This window comes from Pongo abelii, chromosome 6 (assembly GCF_028885655.2).
Source record: "Pongo abelii isolate AG06213 chromosome 6, NHGRI_mPonAbe1-v2.0_pri, whole genome shotgun sequence".
NCBI classification, from domain to species: Eukaryota; Metazoa; Chordata; class Mammalia; order Primates; family Hominidae; genus Pongo; species Pongo abelii.
Window position 1 is genome coordinate 8,329,194 of NC_071991.2, and position 24,351 is coordinate 8,353,544.

Below are 24,351 nucleotides of genomic sequence, written 5' to 3' on the forward strand. Positions count from 1 at the left end.
GCATAGATTGTGGAGAGTCTGTGTCTCAGCTCAAGCTCAGATCTTGCAAGAAATATCACACCTATTTATCATCTTTAAAGTATATTTTATTATGAGACATCATAGATACAACAGACCAAGTATATGCATATGCACAGTTGAAAGAATAATCATAAATGAATATTTGTGTACCAATGACTCAGTTTAAGAAATATTTAGTTAATGCCTATTTTATACCAGGTACTTTGCTGGGAACTTTGTTGAAATCAATGAACAAAAAAGAAAAAGACTCCTCACCTTGCGGATCTAACATTCCGGAGGAAGAATGATGATAACTACTAGACAGATGAGTAAGTAAATTATATAATTTGTTAGAAGATGACAAGTGCTCCAGGAAAGGGGGAATGGAAATGTGGTTGTTGGGGGTTCACAATTTAAGGTAGGGCAATGGAGGAGGCCTCTTTGAGAAGACGACATTTGATCCAAGACGTGACGGAGAGGAATTGGCCACGCATATCATTGCTTGATCAAACTCTATGAGTTCTTCTGTGACTTGCTTTTTTTTTCTTGATATTAGTTTTTGAGATTTCTCCAGGCTGATAATTTTCACTGCTATCTAGTCTTTCCTAAAGGCATATATTATGGTTCTCTATCCATTCTCCTACTCAGGGACTGTTGGATGGTGCATATCTACTAATGCAGTGTGCAAGAATTTTCTCTAGGGCCAGTGCCTAGGAGTGCAATGGCTGGGTTGAAATCTGATACACTCTGCCTTTTACTTGGGGAATTTAGACCATTTACATTTATTGTGGCTATTGATTACTGGTTTTGGACAAATCAATAATGATGTCTTTGTCAAGATGTGTGTTGGCCTTTGATCAAGGCTTGGGTCAGTGTTACAGCTGGATGGGGCAGAGATAGGCTGAGAGAGTTCCTTTCTCAGGTGGTAAGTGGCTGAGGTCAGCTGGCTGATGGGGGCTGAGGCCCCAACCAGCAGGCAAGGAAGGTCTGGCTGAGGCCACACAGCCCTACCAGGGAGGAGGCCTGCCAGCTGCCACCTGCCCCAGGGGACTGATAGAGGCTTCCAGGAGCCTTATCCCAGCAAGTGTTCAGTGGCTTCCAGTCTTGGGATAAGTCCTCAACTGAGTGTGGTCTGTCTGCCATCTTTTACTCCACATCTGCACATCTGTCCAGGGACAGTGGAATGACTGAGCAAGCTGTCTGCCCCAAAGGGTGATGGGCTCGAGTGGAGGAACTCTCTGATGTCCTTCCTCAGGGTGCATGATCTATAGGCCCCGGATCTCCTGCCTGTTCTGAGCTGGCCTTGTGTGGTAGGGAGGTCCCAGGAGATGGCCATGCCTATCATCTTCTCCTTAGGCAAGCAACCCCGAAGTGCAGGACCAGCTCAGTTGCTGCAGACAGTGTTCATTTTCCCAGGGCAGCCCTTCAGCTCATCCCCAAGCTGCTTGTTAGAAGCAGGGGCCTCTGGTAGAGCTGAGGAATCCAGACGTGGCACAGATGAGGAGGGCATCCCACCCCTAGTGGACTCTCGGTTTAATTCTGCAGCAGAAAGGGCCACTTTGTTGCAGGTCTCTTTATGGCATGGATGTGGAGGGTAAATTTGAAGCCTCACCAAACAGCTTCCTGCTCCTGGAGGCTGGACCATTCCTTGGGGACCTCCAAGAAGAGTCTGTGCCTGGGGACCTCTCCTCACAGCCCTACTTCCTGTTCTATTTTAGGGATGTCCATGCAAAAACAGGGAAATGAAAAAAATAAATCTATATGAGCATTCAGCTGAGAAGAGGCAGGTAGAGATGCCTCCAAGGAGACTTTCAGGCCAGTGTCTCATGAGAATATTCGGACTCACTCCCAGCTGGGGGGAATGTGGAGCATGGACACCACCCCCGTTTAGAGGTGAGGATCCAAGGCCCCAGACTTCTGAAAAAAACAGATGCTCCATCCTGGATCTCTCTGTAGTATTTCTGCATGCTAGCTCTGCACACCTCATTCTCTTAATAATAGGATGTAGTCTATTTTTTACCCCTGAGATGTAATTTAAATATAAATGCAGCATTTGGCCTATGTATACATCAAAGTCTGTATGTGGACCAGTTAACCTGGAAACCTGTGGTGATAGGGACCGCCCCACTGGGAGAACCCAGGGTCCCTTCCTGGCAGCTTAGGCCTACAGGGTTCTATTTCCGTCTTCTCTCTGCTGAAACTTGCTCAGCAGACACTGTCCATGCACATGGCTCACCCAGGGCCCTGACTCAGATAGTAGCTAAGCCCTAAGCACATCTGCAGGGAAGCCTGGCTCAGCCATCCATCACAACCACACAGCTGGTGACAGCTGAGCAGGGGGCGCCCTCATGGCCTGAGAAGGCAGCAGGATGAGGTAGCTAAGTTCTGGGTCCCGTTGCCCTCGCTGTGTGGCCCAGGGCAAGCCACTTTCCCTCTCTGGGCTATCTGGAATGTGGCCTGGAGCTCACGACATCACTCTGTCCTGGAAGCCAGCAATGGGATCTTTACAACAATCCCTCAACAGGATGCTCTAGACGGCGACGGCTGGAATTCATTTTATTTTTTAAATTTTTGTTTATTTTGGCCAGACACAGTGGCTCACACCTGTAATCCCAGCACTCTAGGAGGCCGAGACAAGTGGATCACCTGAGGCCAGGAGTTCAAGACCAGCCTGGCCAGCATGGTGAAACCCCATCTCTACTAAAAATACAAAAATTAGTCAGGCTTGGTGGTGCACACCTGTAATCCCAGCTACTCGGGAGGCTGAGGCAGGAGAATCACTTGAACCCAGGAGGTGAAGGTTGCAGTGAGCCAAGATTGCACCACTGCACTCCAGCCTGGGTGACAGAGTGAGACTCCCTCTTTAAAAAAAAATTATTTATTTTTATTTTTTATAGAGACAGTGTCTCACTTTGCTGCCCAGGCTTGTTTCAAACTCCTAGCCTCAAGCGATCCTCCGGCCTCAGCCTCCCAATGCGCTGAGATTACAGGTGTGAGCCACTGTGCCTGGCCTGGAATTCACTTTAGCCACACACCTCTGAAAACACAGGCCAGTTTGCTACTCCCCTTTCACAGATGAGGAAATTGAGGCTCTGGTAAAAGAAAGCACTTGTCTAAGTTCACATGAACAGTTAGGTCGAGGGAGGCCCACCTGAGGTCTGGTCCTGGACATGCTGTTGTGGGGACATATTTTATGCAGAGACCTGGGGGAAAGAGTGCTTAAGACAGGGCATGGGACCTCCCAACACCCCCACAGACACACCCTCCACCCAGGCACAGGATAGTAGAGAAGTTGTTACTGGAGGCATCTGAGTGTCCCCTGGGAACCTAGGGATAGCCCCCCAGCCATCTGCAGGTGCCCAGGGGTGAGCCCTGCTCCTGCTTCCCTCGCTGTCTCCCTCCCTGCTCTTTCTCTTTCGGCAAATATTTGCTGTTGCTGTTGTGAGCTGCTGCCATGGTTACAGGCATCCCCGGAGCTGAGGGTCCAAGTTGGACTTGAAACCGCTTTAAAATTCAAGACCACAGTAAACAGCTGCTTCTTAAAACCCGGGTCCTGCAGGTGACCACATCTCATCGCCCCAGGCTGTAGGCTCTGTGCCAGCTGAGGGTTTGGGGAAGTGGAAGGGGAATCTTCAGGTTTTCACCGGGCCCAGCAGCCCTGGAGTTGGGGGACAGCCTGAGACCACAAAGACCCGCCTTGGGCAGACACCCCAGCATTCCTCCCTGCCCTGAAGAGGTGCCACCCCTGCACAGCAGGGCGCCAGCCTCCAGTAACCCCAGGTGACTGAGTTCCGGCAGGGCACCCCTCCTCAGCAGCTGTGCGACCCTGAGTGAGTCGTGGTGGTCTGACGTGTTTGGTCATCTGTGAAATCAGGGCGATGAACCCTCATGGGCTTATTTTGAGGAGTTAAGCCTTCCAAGCCTAGGTCACGCTTGCTGAGTAGGGCGGTATGGTTGCCGACGGATGGAAAGCCCAGAGGTCTGATGCGGCACCAGCTCCAACAGATGCAAACCCTCAAGTTTGCATTTCTCTGCACAACTTCCTCTTTGGGTGATTGTGCGCTGCCGTTTTCTGCTTGGACCAGGGGAGAGCAATAGTCTTACACAGCAGACTTCTCCTGAGGACTGAAGGAGCTGACCGTATTAGCTATCTGTTGCTACGTGACGAATAACTCCAAAACTTACCAGCCGAAGACAACAAACGTTTAATATCTCACTGTTTCTGTGGGTCAGAAGTCCAGGAGTGGCCTCGCTGGGTAGTTCTGGCACAGGAGTCTTTCATAAAGTCACAATCAAAATGTTGGCCAGGACCAGGTGCATTGGTTCATGCCTGTAATCCCAGCACTTTGGGAGACCGAGGCAGGTTGATCATTTGAGGTCAGGAGTTTGAGACCAGCCTGGCCAACATGGTGAAAACCCATCTCTAAAAAAAAAAAAAAATACAAAAATAAACCAGGCATGGTGGGGCATGCCTGTAGTCCCAGCTACTCGGGAGGCTTAGGCACGAGAATTGCTTGAACCTGGGAGGCGGAGGATGTGGTGAGCCAAGATTATGCCACTGCACTCCAGGCTGAGTGACAGAGTGAAACTCCATTTCAAAAAAAAAAAAAAAAAAAAAAAAAGAGTTGGCCAGGGCTGCAGTCCTGAAGACTGAACTGGGCTGGAGGAGCCCTTTCCATGATGGCTTCTGCGCATAGCTGTTGACAGGAGGCCTCAGTTCCTCACCATGTGGGCCTCTCCAAAGGGCTGCTCACGGCCATGCGTAGTGGCTCACGCCTGTAATCCCAACAGTTTAGGAGGCTGAGGTGAGAGGATTGCTTGAGCTTAGGAGGTCCAGACCAGTCTGGGCAACACAGGGAGACCCCGTCTCTACAAAAAGTAAAAAATTATCCAGGCATGGTGGAGCACCTGTGGTCCCAGCTATTCAGGAGGCTGAAGTAGGAGGATCGCTTGAGCCCAGAGGTTGAGGCTGCAGTGAGCCATGATTGCACCACTGCACTCCAGCCTGGGCTGCAGAGAAAGACCCTGTCTCTTAAAAAAAAAAAAAGAAAAAAGAAAAAAAAAACACAAAGGGCTGCTCGTGACAGGGCAGCTGGCTTCCCAGGGTGAGCGATCTGAGAAAGCGTAATGTGGTTTACGACCTAGCCTTTGAAGACATGCCCTCACTTCTACTGTCTTGTACTTGTCACACAGACTAAGCTTATTGCAATATATGAGAGGCTGTGAATACCAGGTGGCAGAGACGGCTGGGGCCATCTCTGGCCCCCAGTTCCTGCTGTGAGTTTGGCTATCATGGTAAGGAAGGGACTCCCCCAGGGCCCGGCAGGCAGCATATACTCAATGTATGGGAGATGACACAGTTATTCTACAGTACACAACCCCAGAACATAGAATGCCTCAGGGTTGGAGAAGGAAATGCAGGAAAGAGACCAGACCCAGAAGTGGGACTTTAGGCCCCAATGGAGACACATTTCCTGGACCAGGCAAAGAGACCAGGCAAAGACACCCAGCCCTGCCCTGCCAGGTGGAGAAGGGGCAGGAGGAGGACCCCATTGAGGATACAAGCTTGCAGGAGCCAGGTCACCAGCTCAGAGCCAGGGCAGCCCAGGTCAGTCAATGGCCAGGAATCCAACTGAACCCTGCACCCTGCCTGTCCCTGCCCCACAGAGCAGGGAGGCATCTGGGATGGGTGGAGTGGGCACCCTGGGCGCTCTTGTCCTCGGAGTTTCCCTCTGAAGCTGCCATCACCCTGCGAGAATCCAGTCCTGCGTGCTCTGTTCACACCCCCTATGGGGTTTCCTGAGCTGTCTCCTTTGCTGCGCCTTACCGAGTGCCTCCTTACTCACCTGGGTTCCCACTGCTTCATTCACCTGCTTTGGAGCCAAGCACTTGGAAGGTGCAAAGAGCCTAGAATGAGATTCTTTCCACACACTGACTCCCTCCTTCCTGCCACCCAGGAAAATGGTCAAGGGACACAGCCTCAGAGGGGCCTTCCCAGACCTCCTCCTCTCCTGTGCCCCAACCTTCCCTCCCTATTACCGCACCTGCTTTATGATCTCTAGAGCACAATGACTTCCCATCATCATCTGGTGTGTTTATTATTATTATTATATTTAGAGACAGGGTCTCCCTTTGTAGCTCAGGCTGGAGTGCAGTGTCGCAATCATAGCTCACTGCAGCTTTGAACTCCCAGGCTCAAACAATCCTCCCACCTCAGCTTCCCAAATAGCTGGGACCAGAGGTGCACACCACCACATCCAACTAAATTTTTTTTTTTGAGATGGAGTCTCAGTGTGTCACACTCAGTGGCGCCATCTCGGCTCACTGCAACCTCTGCCTCCCAGGTTCAAGTGATTCTCCTGCCTCAGACTCCCAAGGAGCTGGGATTACAGGAGTATGCTGCCATGCCCAGCTGATTTTTGTATTTTTAGTAGAGACGGGATTTCACCATGTTGCTCAGGCTGGTCTTGAAGACCCGCCTCAGCCTCCCAAAATGCTGGGATTACAGGTGTGAACCACTGCGCCCAGCCAATTTTTTTGTATTTTTTACAGAGCTGGGGTCTTGCTATGTTGGCCAGGCTGGTCTGGAACACCTGGCCTCAAGCACTCTTCCTACGGTGGCCTCCCAAAATGCTGAATGTCAAGAGTGAGCCACGATGCTTGGCCTCTAGTGTGTCTCTTGACTGCTTGTGTATTTTTTTTTCTTTTTCTTTTTCTTTTTTTGAGATGAAGTCTCACTCTGTCACCTAGGCTGGAGTGCTGTGGCGTGATCTTGGCTCACTACAACCTCCACCTCCCTGGTTCAAGCAATTCCCCTGCCTCAGCCTCCTGAGTAGCTGGGATTACAGGCATGTGCCACCACGCCGAGCTAATTTTTGTACTTTTAGTAGAGATGGGGTTTCTCCGTGTTGGCCAGGCTGGTCTCGAACTCCTGACCTCGGGTGATCCGCCTGCCTCAGCCTCCCAAAGTGCTGGGATTACAGGCATGAGCCACCACTCCTGGCCTGCTTGTGTATTTTCTGTCCCCATATGTAGGACTGAAAGCAGAGACTGGGTCTGCCTTGTTCATCGTGCACTCCCTGAGCCCAGCCTGGTCCAGGGCTAAGCAGCTTCTCCCATGAATATCTGGAGAGTGAGTGGAGGATAATGAAGAAGGGAAGATGACTCCCCAGCCAATCCAGCTGACACTCACTTTCTAAGCTGGGGGAGCATCTAACAGGCCCGAGGGAGTGACCAGTCTTTTTTTTTATTTATTTATTTTGATACGAAGTCTCGCTCTGTTGCCAGGCTGGAGTGCAGTGGCGTGATCTCAGCTCAATGCAACCTCCGCCTCCCGGGTTCAAGCAATTCTCCTGCCTCAGCCTCCTGAGTAGCTGGGATTCACAGGCATCTGCCACCACACCTGGCTAATTTTTGTATTTTTGGTAGAGACGGGGTTTCACCATGTTGGCCAGGATGGTCTTGATTTCTTGACCTCGTGACCCGCCTGCCTCAGCCTCCCAAAGTGCTGGGATTACAGGGGTGAGCCACCGTGCCTGGCCAGTCTTTTTTATTTTTGAGACAGAATCTTGCTTGCTCTGTTGCCCAGGCTGGAGTGCAGTGGTGCGATCTCAGCTCACTAAAACCTCCACCTCCCGGGTTCAAGCGATTCTCCTGCTTCACCTTCCCGAGTAGCTGGGATTACAGGTGCCTGCCACCACACTCAGCTAATTTTTGTATTTTTAGTAGAGACGGGAGTTTCACCATGTTGGCCAGTGATCCGCCCACCTCGGCCTCCCAAAGTACTGGGATTACAGGCATAAGCCACCGCACCCAGCCTGGAGTAGCCATTCTATTTTGAGCCCCAGGCAAGCATAGTCCCTAAGGCTCCAACTCCCCAACACCTGGAGACCAGAGGCCAGGTCAGCTTTTCCAGCTACAATTTCAGACCCAGACGACATTTCCTTTTCAGCACAAGCATGTCCTCCCCATTTCCATCTTCAGTGATCCGGATCAGGCTAGATTCAGAAGCACGCCCAGGTGAAGGCTGAGGGAAGGATGAACCCAATATTAAATTCTAATGAGCTGGGAAGCAAACGAAAAGATGAGACTGATGCCAGCCCAACTGGAATGTCAATCATGTTTTCTGCAGGAACATGGAAATTTTCATGTCTTTTCTTGGAGCCCTGCTCCAAGAGTGGTTTCCAGGCTATTCTATTGGGTGGATGTGAGTGATTAACTGTAAATATGGGGCAACAACTTGGCTCGGCAAGAAGAAATGAAGGGGCTCCCCTGCCAATGTGGGTGCCATTGCCAGCTGTGTAATTATTAACTGCCTGTTGTGTACTAGCTGCTGGGGGAGGTCCCTGGAAACATCCCAGGACATCGGTCTCTGCTCAGGCTGTGGCCCAATGGTGATGCCCTTTCTTCTCCATCTGTCTGTACTCTGCTCCCATCCTCAGGCCCCAGCTCATTCCTCCTCCTCCAGGCTGACCACCCAGCTGACTTCTCACCCACATTGGCATAGCAATTAATAGCGTGTGTGTGCTGGACACCATTGGCCTCCACATTCGCTTTTTTTTCTTTTTAAAGTTGGGGTCTCACTCTGTTGCCCAGGCTGGAGTGCAGTGGTGCAATCATAGCTCACTGACGCCTCAGCTCCTGGGCTCAAGTGATCCTCCTGCCTCAGCCTCCCCAGTGGCTAGGACCACAGGTATGTGCCACCACACCAGTCTAATTTTTATTTTATTTATTCATTTATTTAGAGATGAAGTCTCCCTCTTGTCGCCCAGGCTGGAGTGCAATAGTACAATCTCGGCTCACTGCAACCTCTGCCTCCCAAGTTCCAGCAATTCTCCTGCCTCAGCCTCTGAGTAGCTGGGATTACAGTCATGTGCCACCACACCTGGCTAATTTTTGTATTTTAGTAGAGATGGGACTTCACCTTGTTGGTCAGGCTGGTCTCAAACTCCTGACCTCAAGTAATTAGCCCGCCTTAGCCTCCCAAAGTCCTAGGATTACAGGTGTAAGCCACTGTGCCCGGCAGCCTGGTCCTTGTTGAAGGCCCTGAGCCGACCCCATGGGAGCATCAGGCGTTCTGTCTTTTGCACCATGAAGCACACTGGCTAAGATCTAGCTGCTATCAAAGTGCAGCTCAGAACAACCTGCCTACAGGTTTCCAGGCCACGCCCTGGGGACTCTGACTCAGGGAATCTGTGGGGGCCCAGGATTCTGCATTGTTTATGAACTCCAAGATGATTCTGATGCTGATTCACTGCAGCTTTGAACTCCCAGGCTCAAGCGATCCTCCCACCTCAGCCTCCCAAATAGCTGAGACCACAGGCTATAGGGATGACAGCAGATGCTGCTTGGTGAAATATCAAGGCTGCATGGCAACGTGCACTCTCGGAGAGGTTGTCTGCTATGGGACTGAGAGCAGGTGCCCCGGATTGAGGCAGCTTGGGTCAGGCCCCACTCTGTCCCCTCCAGCTGTGTCTCCTTGGGCAATTCAGCGATGAACTCTGGAACAGTTTACTCATCATACACAGCCTGTAGGACAGATCCGTGCACCTTCCATTCTCAACCCAGCAACCGGGTGATCTCTAAAGCCCAGATTCAGCCTCCTTCTCCCTATTGGAGGGTCTCCTTGTTTCCACAGTAACCTCCCAGACCCGCAGTAGGTAGACAATGCTCTATCTGCCCTGATCTCAGTTTTTGTTCCAGTTAAAGACCAATTTCTTGGTTCCAAAGGCAGCCAAGAGCTATTCTTTGTCTCTTAAATAAGTGGGCCTTCCCATGGGGAATACAGTGCCAGGTACAAGGAAATAAGAAAGGAGGGATTCTAGCCATCTTTAGCTGAGTACTGGCCAGCACATGTATGTGAGAAAATTACTGGCTGGGCGTGGTGGCTCACACCTGTAATCCCAGTACTTTGGGAGGCCAAGGCGGGCGAATCACCTAAGGTCGGGAGTTTGAGACCAGCCTGGCCAACATGGTGAAACCCCGTCTCTACTGAAAATACAAAAATTAGCCAGGCATGGTGGCAGGTGCCTGTAATCCCAGCTACTCGGGAGGCTGAGGCAGGAGAATCACTGGAACCGGGTAGGCGGAGGTTGCAGTGAGCCGAGATCATGCCACTGCACTCTAGCCTGGGCGACAGAGTGAGACTTCTCTCAAAAAAAAAAAAAAAAAAAAAAATTACCTGAGGCCAGGGAAAGAATCACCCAAAAGGATTAGGAAGAACAATTCAAGGAGCTCAGGCAGGAATGGGAATAGTTTGTGTTCCCTCCAGCCAGAGTAGAAATCCTCATAATTCACAGGGTAACAGGGAGAATATTCAGAAGGGTCTTGCCTCAGTAGTGGGGGAAAATTAGCCCCCGACTAAACACTTCTCTGATTCTACCTACCAAATCTTAAAGAGTAAGCCCTGAAAGGATGAAATTGTTAGGGAAGCAAGAGCCTCAGAAAGCCAGAGTAGCGCCATTTTAAGTTCAGCTCCATCTTGAGACTAACAAGGCACATTCCTTGCCAGTTATGACCCACGGTCATAAGATGTTTACAGCTAAGAAAGCAGATTAGTAATGCCTGCAAGGACAAATACCCACAACAACAGAAAGTCCTGATGTCCCAATACCCATAACAATACATGCTTTCAAAATAATTATAGTTATGCTTTAATGTACTTATCCACTAAAATGTCAAGGATAGTTTTCTTTAAATCAATAGAATAATACATTTTGTCATGCTGTCTGCTCGCCCACATGTAGACACGGCTTGCTTTAGTCTTTACATAGATAAGACTTCTATATAAAAAAACTTAAAACAAGGACAGTGCCTTCCTTCTCTTGCTTCCTGAGGACGCCCTACTCCCTAAGGAAGTAGGTTTCAATAAACTCTCTCTTCTCACTGCACTCTGCAACTTGCCTTGAATTCTTTCCTATGTGAGATCCAAGAACCCTCTCTTGGGGTCTGCATTGAGACCCTTTTTCTGGTAACAAAATGGTTTCCAAACTACTTATTTATTTATTTGAGATGGGGTCTTGCTCTGTCGCCCAGCCTGGAGTGCAGTGGCATGATCACAGGTCACTGCAGCCTCAACCTCCCAGGCTCCAGTGATTCTCTGGCCTCAACTTCCCGAGTAGGTGGGACTACAGGCATGCAACTACCATGCCTGGCTAATTTTTTGTATATATATATGATCCACCCATCTCAGCCTCACAAAGTGCTAGGACTACAGGCATGAGCCAGCATGCAGAGCCCCCAAACTACTTAAAGATATCCCCAAATAAAACAGAACATTTGTGGTAATACAAAATTATCCAGAACCCAGTGAGGTAAAATTCACAATGTCAGGCACCCAGTCAAAAATGACCAGACATTCAAAGAAGCAGAGAAATACAACCAAAAATGAGGAGAAAAAGCAACCAATTAATGCTGAGCCAGAATTTGTAGAATGGCCAGAAAAGGTCATATTCCATGTGGTCAAGAAGCTGGAGAAAAGATTGAGCATTTTACGTAGAGATATGGGTGATATACCCAAAAAAGGTCCAGATTGTACTTCTAGGTATAACAATAACAAGGTCTGAGGTGAGCCATTGGTTCTATATTTGGTGAAGCCATCCTCTGGGAATGAAGGGGAAATAAAGACATTCTCATATGAAGGAAAATAAAAAGAATGTGTTGCAAGTGGATTTACCCTTAACATTTAGCTGAAGGAAGTTTCTGTAACAGAAAGAAAATGATAAAAGAGAGAATCTGGCCACGTGTGGTGGCTCACGCCTGTAATCCCAGCACTTTGGGAGGCTGAGGCAGGTGGATCATGAGGTCAAGAGATCGAGACCATCCTGGCCAACATGGTGAAACCCTGTCTCTACTAAAGATACAAAAATTAGCCAGGCATGGTGGCGCGTGCTTGTAATCCCAGCTACTCAGGAGGCTGAGGCAGGAAAATCACTTGAACCTGGAAGGTGGAGGTTGCAGTGAGCCAAGATCATGCCATTGCACTCCAGCCTGGGCAACAAGAGTGAAACTCTGTCTCAAAAAAAAAAAAAAAGAAAGAAAGAAAGAAAGAAAAAATCTTGGAGCATCAGAAGGGAGAAGGAACAATGAGGAGGGCAGAGATCTGGGTCATATACATTAGACTGTCCTTCCCCTCCTGAGCTTTATAATCATATTTGATGATTGGAACAAAAATTATGAAACCATCCAATACTCAAAACCAAGATATTTAAAAGTGGGAAAGAGAAAAAGACCAAAATTACAATGAGGTCTTACTAGGAGATTATAATAAATTACATATGTGTATTGTAATACCCAGGGCAACCACCACAAAAACTAGACAGAGAGATGCACTGAAAAACATTACAAAAAAATGAAGATGACAGATTCTGCAGCTCTTCCAAACAATCAGTAGATCCGCATGTACTGACATGTGAAGATGTCCAAGACACTCGGTAGCAAAATAAAAACAAGCTTCAGGACAATATACATATAATCCCTTTTAAGTAAAAATCACATCTGTGTAATCTGTGTCAGCTCAGGTCCTCTGAGAAACAGGCTGTAATGTGGAATTACATGGGATTCGATGTGCAAGACATTTATTGCAGAAAATGCCTGCAAGGAAAAATGGCAGGGTGGAGGGGTGCTGAGGAAGCTGGGGGTACGGACAGTCCCTATGGAGGAGTGAGGGGAAGGATGGCTGGGTCATAAAGTGGGCTGGATATTGTCCCTCCAAAAAGATGTATCCAAATCCTAATCCCTGGTACCCGTGCATATGACTTTATTTGGAAATAGATTATTTGCAGATGCAATTAAATTAAAAATCTCAAGATGGGATCATCCTGGATTTGGGGTGGACCCTAAGGTCGATGACTGGTATCCTTATAAGAGGAAGGAGAGGGAGATGTGAGACACACAGACACAAAAGGGCAAAGCCATATGAAGATGGAGGTAGAGGAGCCAAGAAACTCCAAGAATGGAGGACAGCTGCCAGAGGCTGGAGATAGGCACAGAACAGATTTTCCCTGAAAGCCTCCAGAGGGAACCAATCCCGCCCACAACCTGATTTCAGATTTCTGGCCTCCTAACTGTGGGATGATACATTTCTGTTGTTTGAAGCCACTCAGTTTGTGGTCATGTGTTTCAGCACCTAGAAGAAACTAATACAAGTAGGAAAAATCTTAGGTCGGGGTGAGGTGGCTCACACCTGTAATCCCAGCACTTTGGGAGGCTGAGACGGGCCAATTACTTGAGGTCAGGAGTTCGAGACCAGCCCAGCCAACATGGTAAAACCCCATCTCTACTGAAAATACAAAAATTAGCCAGGCATGGTGGCGGGTGCCTGTAATCCCAGCTACTCGGGAGGCTGAGGCAGGAGAATCACTTGAACCCAGGAGGCAGAGGTTATAGTGAGCCAAGATCATGCCACTGCACTCCAGCCTGGGTAACAGAGCGAGACTCTGTCTCAAAAAAATAAAAAATAAAAATCTGAGACTAAGAAAGTTTTGCCAAAGCAGATGGGGTGTCCTCGGCAAAGTTATTCATCAGAGGAGTCCTGCATGGTCCAGGAACCGGCCTCACCCAGTGTCCCCAGCACACTCCATCACAGGCTGGGAGTAGCCTGCAGGACATATGGCCTTGGCGTGAACTTGGTGATGGATTTCAGAACAGGCAGCTGGGGCTGTGGGCCAGTCACCCTCTCTGCAATGGGAAGTCTAACAGGCATGTGTTCATGGCCACCCTGGTGTGGATACAGACTGCTGACCCCGAAAAAGAATCCAGTTGCCTTGGCAGAGATATTTTTGCAAATAACTTTTTTTTTTTTTTTTGAGAGAGAGTCTCGCTCTTATTGCCCAGGCTGGAGTGCAATGGAACGACCTCAGCTCACTGCAACCTCTGCTTCCTGGGTTCAAGGGATTCTCCTGCCTTAGCCTCCCAAGTAGCTGGGATTACAGGAGTGCGCCACCACACCCGGCTAATTTTTGTATTTTTAGTAAAGATGGGGTTTTGCCATGTTGGCCAGGCTGGTCTCGAACTCCTGACCTCAGGTGATCCGCCCACCTCGGCCTCCCAAAGTTCTGGGATTACAGGTGCCCACCACCATGTCTGGCTAACTTTTTGTATTTTTAGTAGAGACAGGGTTTCACCATGTTGGCCAGGCTGGTCTTGAACACCTGACCTCCTTCTCGATTTGTTCTAAAATCCTAGGTTTTTCATGCACAGGGTTTATCTGCATGGGGCGTCTATTGCCATGATGGCTGGCCCTGCTTTGGCAACCTCTGTGTTCAACCCAGGGCACCGCTAGTAACTAATCCTATGCAGAGTCTCTGATCATATCATTCAGGTTGCCTTTAGGTGACTTGACATATGCTATGTGCAAGTGTGAGGGTAGCCGGCACATGCTTGCCTGGCCTCCCCAACATCGTCCCCTTTCTCTCAACAATGACCTTGGGGGATTTGCACACAGACACGACCCTGACCAGGTGAGTGCCCTTCCACCCTCTTAAAATGCTCTTGCTTTGCAGAAACAGATTGCACTCTGTCTCCAGTGAGGAGGAGAGGAAGTGGCAAATGTCAGGTCCAAGCTCAAAGATCTCCGAGATGGATCAGTGATCGCCGCACCTCTGAGATGGATCAAGGATGAACCTAGGACCCCACACAGGCCCTCGAGGTGTGAGGCAGGATCTGCCAGGTGCTGCTATTTTGAAGGATATTCTGAAACTCTTTCCCTCTGTCTCTCTGTTCACTGGCATTGACCTCAATCAGATGTGGATGTTTCAAACTCATTCAAACAGAGAGTAGAATGGTGGTTGCTAGGGGGTAGGAAGAGAAATAAATGGGGAGAATGTGGTCAAAGGGTAGAAGTTTTCAATAATGCAAGACAAACAAGTTCCAGAGAGCTCAGCCTGTGCAACATAGGGAGACCCCATCTCTACAAATAATTTACAGATTAGCCAGGCATGGTGGCACATACCTGTGGTCCCAGCTACTTGGGAGGCTGAGGCAGGAGGATTGTTTGAGCCTGGGGTTTTGAGGCTGCAGTGAAGTATGATTGCACCATTGCACTCCAGCCTGGGTGACAGAACAAGACCCTGTCTCAGAAATTTTAAAAAGCTCCAGAGAGCTAATGTACGGCATGGTGACATTAGTTAATACTCTGTATCGTATACCTGAAATTCACTAAGATGTAGATCTCAAGTGTTCTAACCACAAAAAGGAAAAAAAAGGCAGTAACAGGGAGTGTCGATGGCTTTGTTAATTAGCTTGATGCTGGTGATCATCCCACAATGCATACATATATCAAAATGTCAAGTTATACTCCTTGAATATATGCAAGTTTTATTTGTCAATTATACCTCAATAAAGCGGGAAGAAAAAAGCACATGCAGCAGGTGGGTTCTCTGGATGCAGGTGCTAATATGGAGTCTGGGGAACAAGGGTCTCATTAGGAAGCAACAGCTGTGAAAAGGAGGAGGAGAAAGCAGGGCTGAGCTGAAGGAAAAGAGGAGCTATAACCACAGGCCCAACAAAGCTTCGGCTGACCTGGAGGGAGGGACCCTGGAGAGAGGATGGCCTGTCAGAGTATACCATAGCCACACCTCTCTAGCCTGGTTCAATCACCAGATGCAGGAAGTTTGAAGTGTATGACCTTGGGAAGGCATAGGCCTTTACCCTGGATTGAGAACATTCGGTCAAAATCAGCCTTGGAGCTCTCACTCAGTGTGTGGGAATAAAAATCATCTCACTCCTCTTCTGGACTTTGTGGGTACTGGTGTAGGGCCTGGAGCAGCTGCAGCCATACGAGGGGAACAGATTGAGGCAAACAATTCCCCACTCCCACCACCAACTCCCACCAAACCCAACCCACCTGCTACACATACCAGGTACAAATGCCAGAAAACCCACTGCCAACTGGTGCAAGCAGGAAGGAGGATTTCTTGACTTACCAATCTGGAAGTACTAAAAGCAGATTGACACCAGGATAGGTTTGACTCTGCAACTTAATATGTATATAGTTATCTATCTATCGTCTATGTATCTATCTTCTATCTATCATCTATCTATCAACTATCTATCACCTATCTATCATCTATCTGTCTATCATCTATCATCTATCCATTTATCACCTATCACCTGTCTATCATCTGTCATCTATCTATCACCTATCTATCATTTATCATCTACTGATCTATCTATCATCTATCTATTACCTATCTATCATCTATCTGTCATCTATCTATGATGTATCTATCTATGATCTATCTATGATCTATCTATCTTCTATCTATATATCATCTATCTATCACCTGTCTATCTATCATCTATCTATCTGTCTATTATCTGTCATCTGTCTGTCACCTATCTATTACTTATCTATCATCTATCTATTTATCACCAATCTATCATCTATTATCTATCATCTGTCATCTATCTATCTATCTATCTCTATCATCTATCTGTCATTTATCTATCATCTATTAATCTATCAATCATTCAGTCAACTATCATCTATCTGTCTGTCATCTATCTACCTATCATCTATCTATCTCTCTATCTATCTATCTATCTATCTATCTGTCTATCTATCTGATATGGTTTGGATTTGTGTCCCTGCCCAAATCTCATGTTGAATTGTAATCCCCAGTGTCTGGGAGGGGACTGGTGGGAGGTGATTGGATCATGGGGGTGGATTTCTCCCTTGCTGTTCCCATGATAGTGAGCTCTTATGAGATCTGGTTGTTTAAAAGTGTATAGCACCTCCCCCTTCTCTCTCTTCCTCCTGCTCTGGCCATGTAAGACATGCCTGCTTCCCCTTCTGCCATGATTCAAAGTTTCCTGAGGCCTCCTCGGCCATACTTCCTGTACAGCCGGCAGAACCATGAGCCAATTAAACCTCATTTCTTTATAAATTACCCACTCTCAGATAGTTCTGTGTAGCAGTGTGAGAATGGACTAACACACTATCTACCTATCAATCTATCATCTTAGTAACATAGATACTAAAATGTGTAGAAAGTCACCTGATGATTGTATTAGTCACATGGTGACTGTATCAGAGAAACAGAGTTAATACAATATATATAGGTAGAGAGAATCGAAAGTGCCAGGACCCGGGGGTGGGACATTCTCAGAGTAACTCGGGGTAGGAAAGGTCCATGAGGCAGGATAATCCAAGGTAACATGGTGAGACATGAGACAAGACAGGTCTTGGAGCTGCAGCTTCTGAGGCCTGGATGTCCTGGGTCAGGACTCAGATTTCACTCTAGGCTTGTGGAGAGCCTCTGGAGGGTTGGTCAAGACAATGATCATCTGACTCAGGTTGTAACAGCAGCATCCTGGCTGCTGCGGGAAGAGAGTGTAGAGGCCCTGGAAGAAAGCAAGGAGGCTTAGGAGCCTATTCTAGTAATTCAAGAGGGAAACGGTGGGGGCTGAGTCCAGGGTGCTGGCAGTGGAGGTGGTGAGAAGGGGTTGGATTCTGGGTTTGTTCTGAAAGTGGAACTGACAGGGGTTCCCGGCAGATTGGCCGTGGGTGCAAGAGGAGGAGAGGTATGAGAATGACTCAGGGTTTGGGCCAGAGCCCGGGGGACGGCAATGCCATTTGCTGAGTTGGAGCACCAGGGAAAGGGAGTCTGGGGGACATATTCTTGGGTTTAGATGTTGGAGCCGTAGGTGTCTGTGAACACCAGGTGGAGGTGTGCACAGGTGTGCACATCAGCCTGGAGTTGGGAGAGCGGTCAGATATGGGGACAAGAACATGTCAGGGCCCAGGCATGGAAGTTGAATTTAAGCCATAAGGTCACCTAGGGAGCAGAGCCAGGGTGCCAGGCCTGGACACTCCCGGGTTAGGGGTCAGGAGAGGAGCAGGAACCATGCAAGTGTGGCAGATGACAAAAGGTCAGTGCAGAATAGAGTTCTGGAAAACAAGCTTCAGGAGCATTTCAGCAAGCAGGCAGATTTGATGCCACCAGCCAGCACCCGATTGTGTATCTCACACAGCTATAAAGTCCATTCTCACATTGCTATAAAGAATTACCCGATACTAGGTAATTTATAAAGCAAAGAGGGCTCACAGTTCTGCAGGCTGTACAGGAAGCATGGCTGGGGAGATCTCAGGAAACTTACAGTCATGCTAGAAGGGGAAGCAGGCACGTCTTACACGGCCAGAGCAGGAGGAAGAGAGGGAAGGGGGAGGTGCTACACACTTTTCAACAACCAGATCTCCTGAGAACTCACTATGATGAGAACAGCGGCCGGGCGAGGTGGCTCACACCTGTATCCCAGCACTCTGGGAGGCCAAGGCAGGTTGATCACTTGAGGTCAGGAGTTCAACATCAGCCTGGCCCACATGGTGAAACCCTGTCTCTACTAAAAATACAAAAATTAGCTGGGTGTGGTGGCGGGAACCTGTAATCCCAGCTACTTGGGAGGGTGAGGCAGGAGAATCGCTTGAATCCAGGAGGCAGAGGTTGCGGTGAGCCAAGATGGCGCCACTGCACTCCAACCCTGGCGACAGAGCAAGACTCCGTTTCAAAAAGAAAGAGAATAGCAAGAGAGAAATCCACCTCCGTGATCCAATTACCTCCCACCAGTCCCCTCCCCTGGCACTGGGGACTACAATTCAAGATGATATTTGGGAAGGGACACAAATCCAAAACCATATCAGATAGATAGATAGTTAGATAGATAGATAGACAGACAGACAGATAGATAATAGATCAATAGATAGATATATAGACATACGGATAGGTAGGTAGATAGATAATGGATTGATGGATGGATGGATAGATAGACGAATAGATAGATGGATAGATAGATGAATAGACAGATGGACAGATAGATGACGGATAGATAGACGGATGGACAGATAGACGGACGGACAGATAGAAGATGGATAGATAGGTCGATGGACGGATAGATGATGAATAGATAGATAGACGGGTGGATGGATAGATAAGCAGATGATGAATAGATAGGCGGATGGATGGATAGATAGATGATAGACAATGGATAGATAGATAGATAGATAGATAGACGGTGCAGTGTGTGGAATAGTGTCCCTCAAATTCACGTCCACCTGGAGCTGCAGCATGAGCTCTTACCTGGAGATGGGGCATTTGCAGATATAATTAATTAAGATGAGCTCACACTGGATTAGGATGATTAGCCCTTATCCAATGACTGGTGTCCCTGTAAAAAGAGGACGGGACACACAGAGAGACATAGACGGGAGGCCCCGTGTGAAGACCGAGGCAGAGATGGGAGCCACGTATCTGCAAGCCAGGGATGGCCTGGGGCCGCCAGAAGCTGGAAGAGGCAAGGAAGGGGCCTCCCCCGGGGCCTTCAGAGGGAGCGCGGCCCCACTGACATCACAATATCAGACTTCTGGCCTCCAGCACTGTGAGAGGACACATTGGTGGTGTTTTAAGCCATCCGACTTGCAGTACTCTGTCCCAGCCGCCCTAGCAAATGAACACAGACGGCTACTTAAGAGTCCCTCTCCGGTTACCCAGCCCACCCTAGAGGCCACTTTTAGCCAGAGGGTTGGGGCCTTGACCCCACACTGCCTAGTCCCCTCTGTCCTCGCCCCGACCCTGACGCATCAGAGCCGGGAAACTGGTGACTTTCCTGGGGAAATCTCTAGACGTGACCTCTATGGCCGGGGACGGGGGACTGCGTTTGAGTCCTGCTCTGCCGCTTTCCAGCAAGCGCCTTCCCGCTTGGAGCCTTGTTTCCTTCCTGGATAAATGGGCGGGACAGCATCGCGGAGGTGTGCGGGTTTAATCCGCACATGCACTGCTGCCTGCAGGCCAAGCTCAGGATAAGCTCTTGCAGTAAATAGCAACGTTTATGTCCCTCGACTCCTGGCTCAGAGACGCGACCCAGGTGGGAACTTGATTCGTGAAACCCATCAGGGAGGGAGTCCCGACCTATGCATTGAAGGATGCGGTGGACAGAAAGAAGGAACAGCAGTTAGAAGAGCATTGGCGGGTCCTGTAGCATCTGAGTCCCTGCTTGGACGAGCTTTCTGGAAGTAGGTGTCTGTGGGCTGCAGCCCAGTTTTGAGCACCCGAGGATGTAACACCTCACCACTCTTAGGGTTGACAGATAAAATACAGGATGCTCAGAAACATCTGAATTTCAGATACACAGCAAATTATTTTTTATTAGAAGTATATTCCAAATATTACATGGGATAGACTTATTCTGTAAACTATTTGTTTATCCAAATTCAGATTTTTAAAAATCTTTTTGAAACTAGGTCTCACTCTGTTGCCCAGGCTGGAGTGCAGTGGCACGTTCACAGCTTACTGCCATCTGGAGCTCCTGGGCTCCTCCCGCCTCAGCCTTCCCAGTAGCTGGAACTACAGGTGGCACCACCACACCTGGCTAATTCTTTTTTTAAATGGAAATGGTGGTCTCACTATATTGGGCAAGCTGGTTTCGAACTCCTGGGCTCAAGCAATTCTCCAGCCGCAGCCTTCCAAAGTGCTGGGAATACAGGCGTGAGTCACTATGCCTGGCCCTGGATTCAGATTTAACTGGGTATCTTGTATTTTTATTTGCAGAATCTGGCAACCATACCCGCCCCTTAGCTGGCCCCCCTCCACTGATGACTAATGGCTAGGTGTAAGACAGTCTTCTGAAGGGGCCGTAAGACCACCATGGGCTCAAGATAAACATTGAGTCCTGCCCTTGCCCACCTCCTCCTCTCTCCACCTCCACATCTTGGTTTCTTGTCCTCCCTGTGCAAAATGTGCTTTCCTGCCCCACCTACGTCTCCACATATGAGGAATCAATAACAATTTTAGAGAGAAAATACAGTTGTCATGGAAAAAAAATGGAGTGAATTCAGAGTTCATTAGGCAAGTTAATCAAATTGTCCAGCCATGTCTTGCTGTTTCTGGGAACCATCTGGCCCACCTGATCGATATGATTCCAGGTAGGAAGTGTTTGGGAGTGGGGGTAACCGTGGCTTCTCTGAGGTCACAGCACGGAGATGCCAGGTAACCGGATGAGAGGGCTTGGCATGTCCCTGAGGGGCGCTGGGAATGCATTGTCCCGTGCCTGGGCAGGGGCAGCTTTGGCTGGGACCCTCCATTGGCACACACACACCCCTTTCTCTTAGAGCTGCACATACATAGAAAGAGGAACCAAGGCTGGGCACAGTGGCTCATGCCTGTAATCCCAGCATGTTGGGAGGTTGAGGCGGGCGGATCACCTGAGGCCAGGAGCTCGAGACCAGCCTGACCAATATGGAGAAACCCCGTCTCTAATAAAAATACGAAAAATTGGCCACGTGTGGTGGCGCATGCCTGTAATCCCAGCTATTCGAGAGGCTGAGGCAGGAGAATTGCTTGAACCTGGGAGGCGGAGGTTGCAGTGAGCCAAGATCGCACTATTGCACTCTAGCCTGGGCAACAAGATCAAAATTCCATCTCAAAAAAAAAAAAAAAAAAGAAGGAAAAAAGAAAAGAAAGAAAGAAGAGGAACCAAGAAGCCGCCATTGGCTGAGCAAGGCCTGCTCTTTCACCAGTATTTCTAGGGCTCAGTATTTCTGGGGCTTATGCTCTGCGCCTGCTGCCGTTCCAGGTGGCAGTTCATCCAGATGAGTCCCTCAGCCTCCCAGGGCTCATATTTCAGCCAGAGAGAGACAATCAGCAAAGAAACAAGGACTCGCAGGATGACCACCTTCTTCAGTTGCAGGTGGAGCCACGGGACATGCCCAAACTGGGCCTACTCTGTTGATAGCAAAATGTCAAGTTTTATCTTGTAGCTGTAACAGCTAAAAGCTGTAAGTCATGTAGCCGAGGCATGAATGGTAGAAAAAGCTTTGAGGCTGGGTATGGTGGCTCATGCCTGTAATCCCAACACTTTCAGAGGCAAGAGGATTTCAAGGCAAGAGGATTGCTTGAGTCTAGGAGTTTGAGACCAGCCTGGGCAACATAGTGAGATCCCATCTCCTCAAAAAGTTTTAAAATTAGCTGGGCATAGTGGCACATGCTTGTAGTCTCCGTTCCTCGGGAGGTTAAGGAAGGAGGATCACTGGAGCCTAGGAGGTTGAGGCTGCAGTGAGCTGTGATCATACCATTGCACTCCAGCCTGGGCAACAGAGTGAGACACTGTCTCAAAAAAAAAAAAAAAAAAAATGGTGGTGGGGGAAAGAAGGAACAAAAGAAAAAGCTTTTACCTCTAACAACACTGGGAATCAATAATTCCTCCCCTTGGAACCAAGAAGACTGGGACATGACGAAAAACCTAAATACTGAAATTTGTCCACAAGCGAGGGTCTGTTGGCCCAGAAGATCTGGGGCTAAAATCCAATTCAACGTACCTGACTATAAATTGTCCATTTTGAAGCCTTCCAACCAGACCCTGCCATGCCAACATTCCTAAATCCTTTCTCTTGCTCTCTGATCCCTTAGAATTTGCCCCAGACTCCAAATCAGAGAGACAGATCTGAGTCTGCCTCCTGTCTCCTGGCTTTTCTCTAAAGTTGTGGCCATGGTATTGGCTTTTGTGCACCTTGGAGAGCGAGCACATTTGCTCAATGACAGAGGGCTGCCAGCCCTTGGCCTCCACTGACCCCAGGCTTCTTGGAAGCCCAACCCCCTCATTTGTAGGGGTGAGTGATACGAGTCTCAGTCTCTGTGGATGCCAGTGCTAAGTAAATCCAGAACTTGCTCAACTGGCATAGCAGAGGCCCATGCTTTCTGGAGCACTTGACCCCAGAGTCAGAAAGCAGGCTCACTTTCAGAGTCAGAAAGCAGGAGACAGAGTGAGACTCCGTCTCAAAAAAAAAAAAAAAAAAAAAAAAGGTAATTTAATTTTAAAAAGAAAGTCTCCTAACAAATTTATAATATAGATTTCATGATTCTTTTGTTGGCACTTTCAACAATGTTGGCAACGGCATTCAAGTTGTCAGGGACTTTTGAGATTCCACAGTAGACATAGGGGTGCTACCCAGCCTGTGCGCCCAGCCACCCAACTGAAAATACCCAGATTTCTGGCCAGGCGCAGTGGCTCACGCCTGTAATCCCAAAACTTTGGGAGGCCGAGGCAGGTGGATCACCTGAGGTCAGGAGTTCGAGACCAGCCTGACCAATATGATGAAACTCTGTCTCTACCAAAAATACAAAAAATTAGCTGGGCATGGTGGTGGGCGCCTGTAATCCCAGCCACTTGGGAGGCTGAGACAGGAGAATCAGTTGAACCTGGGAGGCAGAGGTTGCAGTGAGCTGAGATTGCACCATTGCACTCCAGCCTGGGCAACAAGAGTGAAACTCCGTCTCAAAAACAAACAACAAACAAACAAACAACAACAAAAAAACCCAGATTTCTGCTCCAGGACTCCCTCTTCCCCTGTCTCTGAGGTGGACCCTGTTTGACTTTGACCTGACTCAATTCATTGAATTCTACTGGTCCAGCCATGGGGATGGTGACCTTCTCCAGCTGGGATGGCACAACAGGAGGTTCTACAAGGCCTTGGGAGAAGTGAAGCCCCAGTGCAATGGCAGCCCTTTTGTGACCATGAGGGAAACCAGCCTTCAGTGAAGCTGACTCTGGTGAGGTAGCGTGGAGGGACCAAAGAAACCAGGGCCTTGGTGTTGTCAAACAGTTGAATTGAACCCAACTTCGAAGCCCACCCATTCAGGAATTTTCAGTTTTGTGAGCTAATAAAGATCCTTTTTATTTAAGGATGTTATGCGTCAGGTTTCAGTTCCTTACAACTTAAGAGCACTGCCCGATACACTCCTTCACTTCAGCTTTTTCCACAGAGGAGGGATTTGAGACTCCCGGGGAGAGCAATGTGCCCGAGGTCTCCCAGCTGGTCTGTGGCCCCCAGGCCAGTGCTGCCCGTGAGTCCTGCAGCCTGTGAGGACAGCTCCAGGGACGAAAACACAAGTGTCCCCTAGGGCTCCCACCAGTGAAGCATCCCCTGAGCCTCTCACATGCACAGGACAACTTCATGCTTGTCCTTCTCACCCTCAAGATGGTGCGACTCTTGGTTTGACTCTTGGTTTGACTCTTGGGCTCCTTTGGGGGAGAGAAGGCTACCACTGGGTGACAACGTCACACACTGCTCCCCCAAGGCCCTGGCTACAGCCTGAGCTCTCTGGGTGGCCTGGGACACCATAGTCTGGGAGGACATCTGGCATGGCCCCTTTCTGCCCTGGCCGCTGTACCACTCCTCAGGTGGAGTGGCAGCTGGGGAGCAGAGATGAGGAGCAGCAGACCACATGGGTGACTCATGGTCTCCCAGGAAACAGGCACACCCTCACTTCAGAAGGGGAGAGAGAGGCAGGGGGACGAGGGTTGAAAAACTAACTATTGGGTACTATGTTCACAATTTGGGTGATGGTTTCACTAGAGGCT

General features: G+C 48.8%; 2 long non-coding RNA genes across 3 annotated transcripts; one reads left to right on the top strand and one right to left on the bottom strand.

The window, feature by feature from the left end:
* Positions 1-96: 96 nt before the first annotated feature.
* LOC129060289 (uncharacterized) lies at positions 97-15,567 on the top strand. The gene is made up of 3 exons (XR_008526860.1): positions 97-329; positions 1,719-1,893; positions 14,502-15,567. It is a non-coding gene; the product is annotated as an uncharacterized LOC129060289 (long non-coding RNA).
* On the bottom strand, positions 12,549-19,277 carry LOC129060288 (uncharacterized). Of its 2 annotated transcripts, none has more exons than XR_008526859.2 (5): positions 19,077-19,277; positions 15,858-15,976; positions 14,951-15,048; positions 14,599-14,789; positions 12,549-13,136 (listed from the first exon to the last, which is right to left on the bottom strand). It is a non-coding gene; the product is annotated as an uncharacterized LOC129060288 (long non-coding RNA). The 2 variants fall into 2 exon arrangements; XR_008526858.2 differs by having other exon boundaries at positions 15,845-15,976.
* Between the last annotated feature and the right edge of the window lie 5,074 nt (positions 19,278-24,351).